We start from the raw sequence: 6,690 nt of genomic DNA on the forward strand, positions 1-6,690 counted from the left end.
TAGATGGACCAATGGTCTGACTTGGTAGAAGGCAGCTTCCTATGTTCCTAAGTATAAAGCTAATTATTATTTAATTTATTTATTTAACATATTTTTATACCACCCAGAACACAAGTTCTCTGGGCAGTTTACAAAACAATAAAAACAACCAATAAACAGATTGACACATTTCAACAATTAAAATTTAAAAAGTTAAAACTATTAAAACACAATTAAAACAATATCTAATTGAAAGCCTGGGTGAACAAATGTGTCTTGACTGCCCTTTAAAAAGTTGTAAGAGATGGGGAGGCTCTTATTTCAGCAGGAAGTGTGTTCCAAAGCCTTGGGGCAACAATGGAGAAGGCCCATCCCTGAGTAGCCACCAGACGAGTCGGTGGCAACTGCAGACGAACCTCTCCAGATGATCTCAATGGGCAGTGTGGTTCATAGCAAAGAAGATGTTCTCTTAAATACCCAGGGCCCAAACTGTTTAGGGCTTTATAGGTTACTAGTATTTTTAAGCCCGTTATTATAACGGGCGCTAGCTTTCTCTCCCATCTTTAAGTGCTCTTCATCTGTTTTCCCCTTTTGTTGTGTGTGGTTTTGTTTTGTTTGTTTGTTTTACCTGTCTGTCTCTTTCTGTGTGTCTCTTTATTTCTTTCTCTTAGTCCTTTTTTTCCTATTCCCCCACCCCCTCTTCTCCCTTGTCCCTGTGTCTCACCTTCTTTGTTGTTGTTGTTGTTTGTTCCGGGTCCTACACCGCTGTTTCTTTTTTAAGGGCCAAATCAGCCCATGCAATTGCCGCTGCGGCTGCCGTGGCTGACCACCTGCCCGGCCTCCCAGCTGCCCGAGACCTCCTTACACGATCATACCCGCAACAGTCGGGCCATCTGAAGCCATATTTTGAAGAGGAGAGAGGAGCTCGCAAGCAGAACACCTCTCTCTGCAAAGTCTCTTCCCGAAGTGGCGAGTGCCCTTCCCGCACAATAAGTACCTCCATCTTATCTGGATTCAGTCTGTTTGTTACTTCTCATCCAGCCCATCACTGCCTCCAGGTAGGCATTTAGGGAGGTTATGCCTTCTCCCAATGATGTTGACATGGAGAAATAGATTTGGGTGTCATCAGCATACTGATAGCACCCTGCACCAAATCTCCTAATGATCTCTCCCAGCGGTTTCATGTAGATGTTAAATAACATTGGAGACAATACGGAGCCCTGAGGGACACCATACCAAAGTTCAATTTTTGAAGAACAACAGTCCTCAAGGGACACCATCTGGAATTTTCCCTAGAGGTAAGAGTGGAACCAATGCAAAGCAGTGCTTCCCAGCCCCAATCCCCTCAGATGCTCCAGAAGGATACTATGGTCGATAGTATCAAAAGCCACTGAGAGGTCCAAAAGACAAACAGAGTCACACTTCCTCTGTCAATTCCCAATTGGAGATCATCCATCAGAATGACCAAGGCAGTCTCCACCCCATAGCCCACCCGAAAGCCGGTCTGAAATGGGTCTAGATAATCAGTTTCATCCAAGAACACCTGGAGTTGAGAGGTCACCACCCTCTCAATTACCTTGCCCAGCAACGGAAGGTTGGAGAAAGGCCTATAGTTGCTCAACTCTGAGGAATCCAGGGCAGGCTTCTTCAGAAGTGGTCTAATAATTGCCTCCTTAAGGCAAGGTGGCATCCTGCCCTCCCTCAGAGAAGCATTTATGATTTCTACCAGGCCTTCCACAACAACTTCCCTGCCAGATAGTATTAGGCACATCAGGCAAAGGTCAAGAGAACAGGTGGTAGGCCGTATCTCTCCAAGCAGCTTGCCCACATCCTCATGAGTCACAAACTGAAACTGATCCAGCCTAACCACATAAGTGGAGTCACTGGACATCTCCGATTCAGATACTGCAGTAATTGTGGGGTGTAAATCCAAGTCGGCCCGAATACGCAAGATATTTTATCCACACACAAAAATCATTAAACACGTCACAGCGGGTAATAGATGGTTCCAAATTCTGATTCAAGGGAGGAGGGGCACTCACTAGCCCACTCACAGCCCAGGACAACTCTGCCGGACATGAACCTGCGGATGTAATATGGGCCCAAAAGAATTGCTTCTTTGCCATGCGTATTGCCAGAGCATAGATCTTCAAATGTGCTCTATGTTGTAATCTGTCAGATTCGAGTCAAGTCTTCCTCCACTTGCACTCCAGTCACCTACCTCACTGCTTCAGCCCCACCCACCCCGGTAGTTCTTCCATATACAGTACCAAGGGGCCAATTTTGAAGTGGGTTGGAGAGGACATTTAGGTGCAATCATGTCTACTGCCCATGTGAGCTTGCTGTTCCAGTTCTCCACCAGGGCATCAACAGGATCACCAGCAGAGCCAACACGAAATCCCTCCAAGGCTTCTTGGAACCCTATTGGATCCAATAACCTCCTTGGGCAGACCATTCTAATGGGCCCCTTGCCCTTGCGAACGTGGGGTGTGACTGTGAGTCCAACCTTAACCAGATGGTGGTCCGTCTATGGGGAAATTACAGGAGTCCACACCCATGGAACACCACCCAGATCAGAATGAAAGACAAGTTCTAACATGTGACCTGCAATGTGTGTTGGCCCCGAGACAATAGGCCTAGAGTTGTCATGGCTGCTATGAACTCCTGAGCTGCCCCAGACAAATCGGTCCCAAAGTGGACATTTAAGTTCCCCAGCACCACAAGCCTGGGAGACTCCAACGCCAAACCTGAGACCAAGTCTGTCAGCTCAGTTAGGGACTCCATCGGGCAGTGGGGCGATTGGTATACCAACAGAAGTCCTAGTCTATCCCTGCTCCCCAAACTTAGGTACACACATTCAATATGGTCAGACACATAGGGATCCTGGTCATGGAGATCCTGGTCAGGGAGAGGTTATTCCTATAGACCACAGCCACTCCACCTCCCTGCCCATGTCCCCGCACCTGCTCCTCAACCGAGTACCCTGGAGGGAGAAGCTGGGACCAGACTGGGCCACCAGCCTCCCCCAACCAAGTTTCTGTAATACATTCCAGGTCTGCCCCTTCATCCAGAATCAGATCATGGATTGTTTCTGACTTATTCTGGCCAGATCTGGCATTACAGAAGAGCAAGGTGAGAGTCTGTGGGAGGTTGGCACTGCTCCCCAAGGTCAAAGAGCTGGCAGGGCATCCGGAGGGGGTAACAGCTAATAGATTTCTGACTTACCTTCCCCTGTAATGACGCACTGACCTGCCAACTTTACTTCCTCTACCACCCCACAGTCAGTGGACACACACCCCATCTCCCCATCCCCAGACAAACCAAGACACATCTAGAACACCCAGGATCTGAAAACAACAGAAACAAAAAAAATATCACCAGGCCCTCGCTCTCGTTGCCCTCTGAAGTGGCTCCCCTCAAAAGGCAGCAGTCCTTTTATAAGTCCAGAAAGATGGCTAATCTGAGCAGCTGACCCTCAGGAACTGCTGACTCACCCCCTCTGGCCCCGATCCCGCACAGACTCACCTGCAGGGCAGCCACAGCCCCACACGCTAGGGGGCACACGGGCTGGCAAGCTGACAACAGCAGACAGCAACCACACAGGCTCTCACCACTAGGCAGCCACTGTCCTTGGGAAGCAGATGTTAAAGCCTCCTCCTCCCTACAAGGCTTTTGGCAACTCAACAGAATTAATCTATACTATCATGATCAAATTGCACCACTGAGGGTTTTGCTGCCCCTTTTTACAATCTAATATGTGCAACAAACTAATTCTAATTCATGGCTGGGCAAACTTGGCCCTCTCCAGCTGTTGTTGGACTACATCATCTCTCACTATTGACCACTGTGGTCAATAATGGTGGCAGTTGTAGTTCAACCACAGCTGGAGGACCAAGTTTGCCGACTTCTGTTCTAATTATTATTACTACTATATAAGTTGCTTAGATTCAGAAGTAAAGGTGTTGCAAAGAAAAATATGGTGTACTATTTAACCCATCTCTCTTTGGTTGGTTTACATGAAGCCATCAATAAAGTTGATTTTAAAGGTATACTAGAATCATGTGTTCTTTTAAAAGTGTAAAAATGTAAGCCTGTCACTGTAGTTCTGCACTGATATTGGCAACTGCAGCTATTTTAAAGACTCATTGGTATTCCAGCAAAAGAACTTTTCGTCTTATGTTGAACTCCAGTCAATGTACAAAGGTACAAACTACTTAGACTTGAACAAGGGGCTTCCACTAGCCAATAAATTTATGGGTTTTTTGTTTTTTTTCCCATTGAACAACAGCCCTCACTCCAACTTGTTTCCACTTCAAAAGCAGTTTGACTTGCAGCCTAGAGAGCTCCTGTTTGAGGAAAATATTTATTGTATGTTCTTTTCTTTGGGGTTTCGGCTAGAATGTGCACAATTGATTTTGGTATAAGCAGGTACTGGTAAAAGTAGTGATCAGCCACTGATCAGTCACCCCTCCCATAAAGAGATCAACCAGAAGTGAACCCTACCCTGACTGACAGGCTGGTGAATGCCAGAGCTCAGCCAATCAGCACATCAGGTGGGTGGGACCAAGAGGGCTGTTGGGAGGAAGAGAAGGGTTCCTTTGTTAAAAGAAGTTAGGCTGGAGGTGAGAGAAGCATGGGCAGAAAGGCTTAGTGAGGAACAATGCTCCCTCATGGCCAAAAGCTAGCCTGGAGATTTTTCTCATGGAATAACCTCTGCAGGTTTCTGGGAAGCCACGAAGGCAGGAAACTTGAATCCTCTCCTGGAGTTCGGGTGAGTTCAAGGCAATGAAGCCAGGGCTTTTGGTTTTGAGAGGTTTAGTCTAGAGAGAGTTTGTTCAGTCAGACTTAGTGTCAGATGTTCAGTTTAGTTTGTTTGTGTTTTGCATATTCTTGATACTGGTCTGTTATGGTGTGTTTGTATTTTCATACAACCCTTTTGCTTGCAACTGGGGTGCTTTTTGGAAGTATATATAACCACTGAGTGATTTTATCTGTAACTAAAAGCTGAGAGAGCCTCAGACAGAAGCAGTCTGTACCATTTAAATAAAGCCCCCCCCCCCCGTTGTTGTTTGCATTTTAGAAGCCTCTCTGAGTGGATTTTTGACTCAGGAAAGCGGAGGCTGAGACAACATGCCTCGGACATTCAGTAGTCTACCATGTATAAGCTTGCACATGGAAGGTTTTTGTATACTTTTCCAATAGCAAAAGGAGAGTGTTTCCCCTGGGATTTCCACCCAAGCCCAGGGGGAGATTTAAGCTGTCGGGCTGGGTGTTGGTGGCAACCTTAAAACCTACCAAGATTACAGGAACGTTTTGGGAGAAGCCTTTGCCCAGAAAGCATAGAGGGAATGATTCAGCATTTATTGTACCCTTACGTGGGCTTTCTCTGAGACAGGCTCTTCTTGGAATGTGTGCGTGGAGTGTAACCCTTTCCAGTCCTATTTTCCTAGCCAATAACATGTTTGAGGGCCGGGGTTACCCCCACATACATGTACATAACCTTCAAATTATTATTTCAAAACTGGTATGGGCTCCACAGGGAACCAGGAATCATCTTGCTCTTTGAGTAAGAGCGTTCCTCTCATAACTGGCGCTCTGCCATATCCAGGGGTAACACTTTCATTAGGCAAAGTGAGGCCATTGCCTCAGGAGGCAGATTATCAGGGTGCCAGCAGGGTGGAAAGATCTCCCCCTCCCCACCTGAAGCAGCTCTTTAGGATATATTTGACTCTTGCAAGCTCTGGAAGGTACACCTCTTTTCACACTCCTTGCAAAGCTGCAAGAATCACAAGAAAGAAGAGGAGGCTGCTGGCAACCTTCCTACCTCCCTGCTCCCCGTGCACTCTCAAAGCTTGCGAAGCTTGGTGTTTGGAAGGGCCTGGCCCCCATTAGAGTGTGAGGCAAGGCAGCATTTTTCACCTTTCCTCAGGCAGCACAATACCTTGTGCCACCTCTAGCCATATCCACAGAAAGCTAGACATGATGGGGAGATGGGCCAAGGGGAAGAACAGGCACAAACAGCCAATGGACAATGTTCCAGCTCTTTGTGCAAAAAAGAGAACAACATGAACACAAAAAAGAAATTTGCAAGAATTTTCTTCCACATGCAGTTCAGTACAGAAACCTACATTAATAAGTGCAAAAAAGCTCTCCATCTGGAACAATCCTTGATTTTTACAGAATGTCACCCTATATAACTAAGGCCCAGGATACTTATTTTCATCTGTGCAGATATGCAAATATTTCATTTATTTGGGGAGACACTTGAAGAAACATCTGGGGACATTATTCTTATTGCATATAGTTGAGTAATTGCACACTAGATGTGTTTTCCTAGGTTAGGGTCATTGTTTCAGCTACATGTAGAATTTGAACTAGACTCACACTGACCAAAAAGAAAAGGCAATCTTCCTTCCGTTCCTTAAAAAAAAAAAAATTATTCTTGCTGGAAACTTTTTTTATATATAACTTCAAATCTTTTTCTGTAATGCTCTGTTGGCTTTAATAAGTACAATGGTAACCAATGCTGGTTTTTACTTACTGTGGCTGAATGTTAAGCAGCAATGGGAAATGTTAAGTCGTGAGATAACTGACTAGTTTCTTAAGCGCTCTTTAACAGGAAGGGAGAATTAACAATGCTTCTCACCTCCTCCTTTCACACTCCAATAGAAAAATGCTAATTTACTATTAACCTAGTCACAGCAGCCTCGC

Source organism: Hemicordylus capensis, chromosome 4, assembly GCF_027244095.1.
Source record: "Hemicordylus capensis ecotype Gifberg chromosome 4, rHemCap1.1.pri, whole genome shotgun sequence".
NCBI lineage: Eukaryota > Metazoa > Chordata > Lepidosauria > Squamata > Cordylidae > Hemicordylus > Hemicordylus capensis.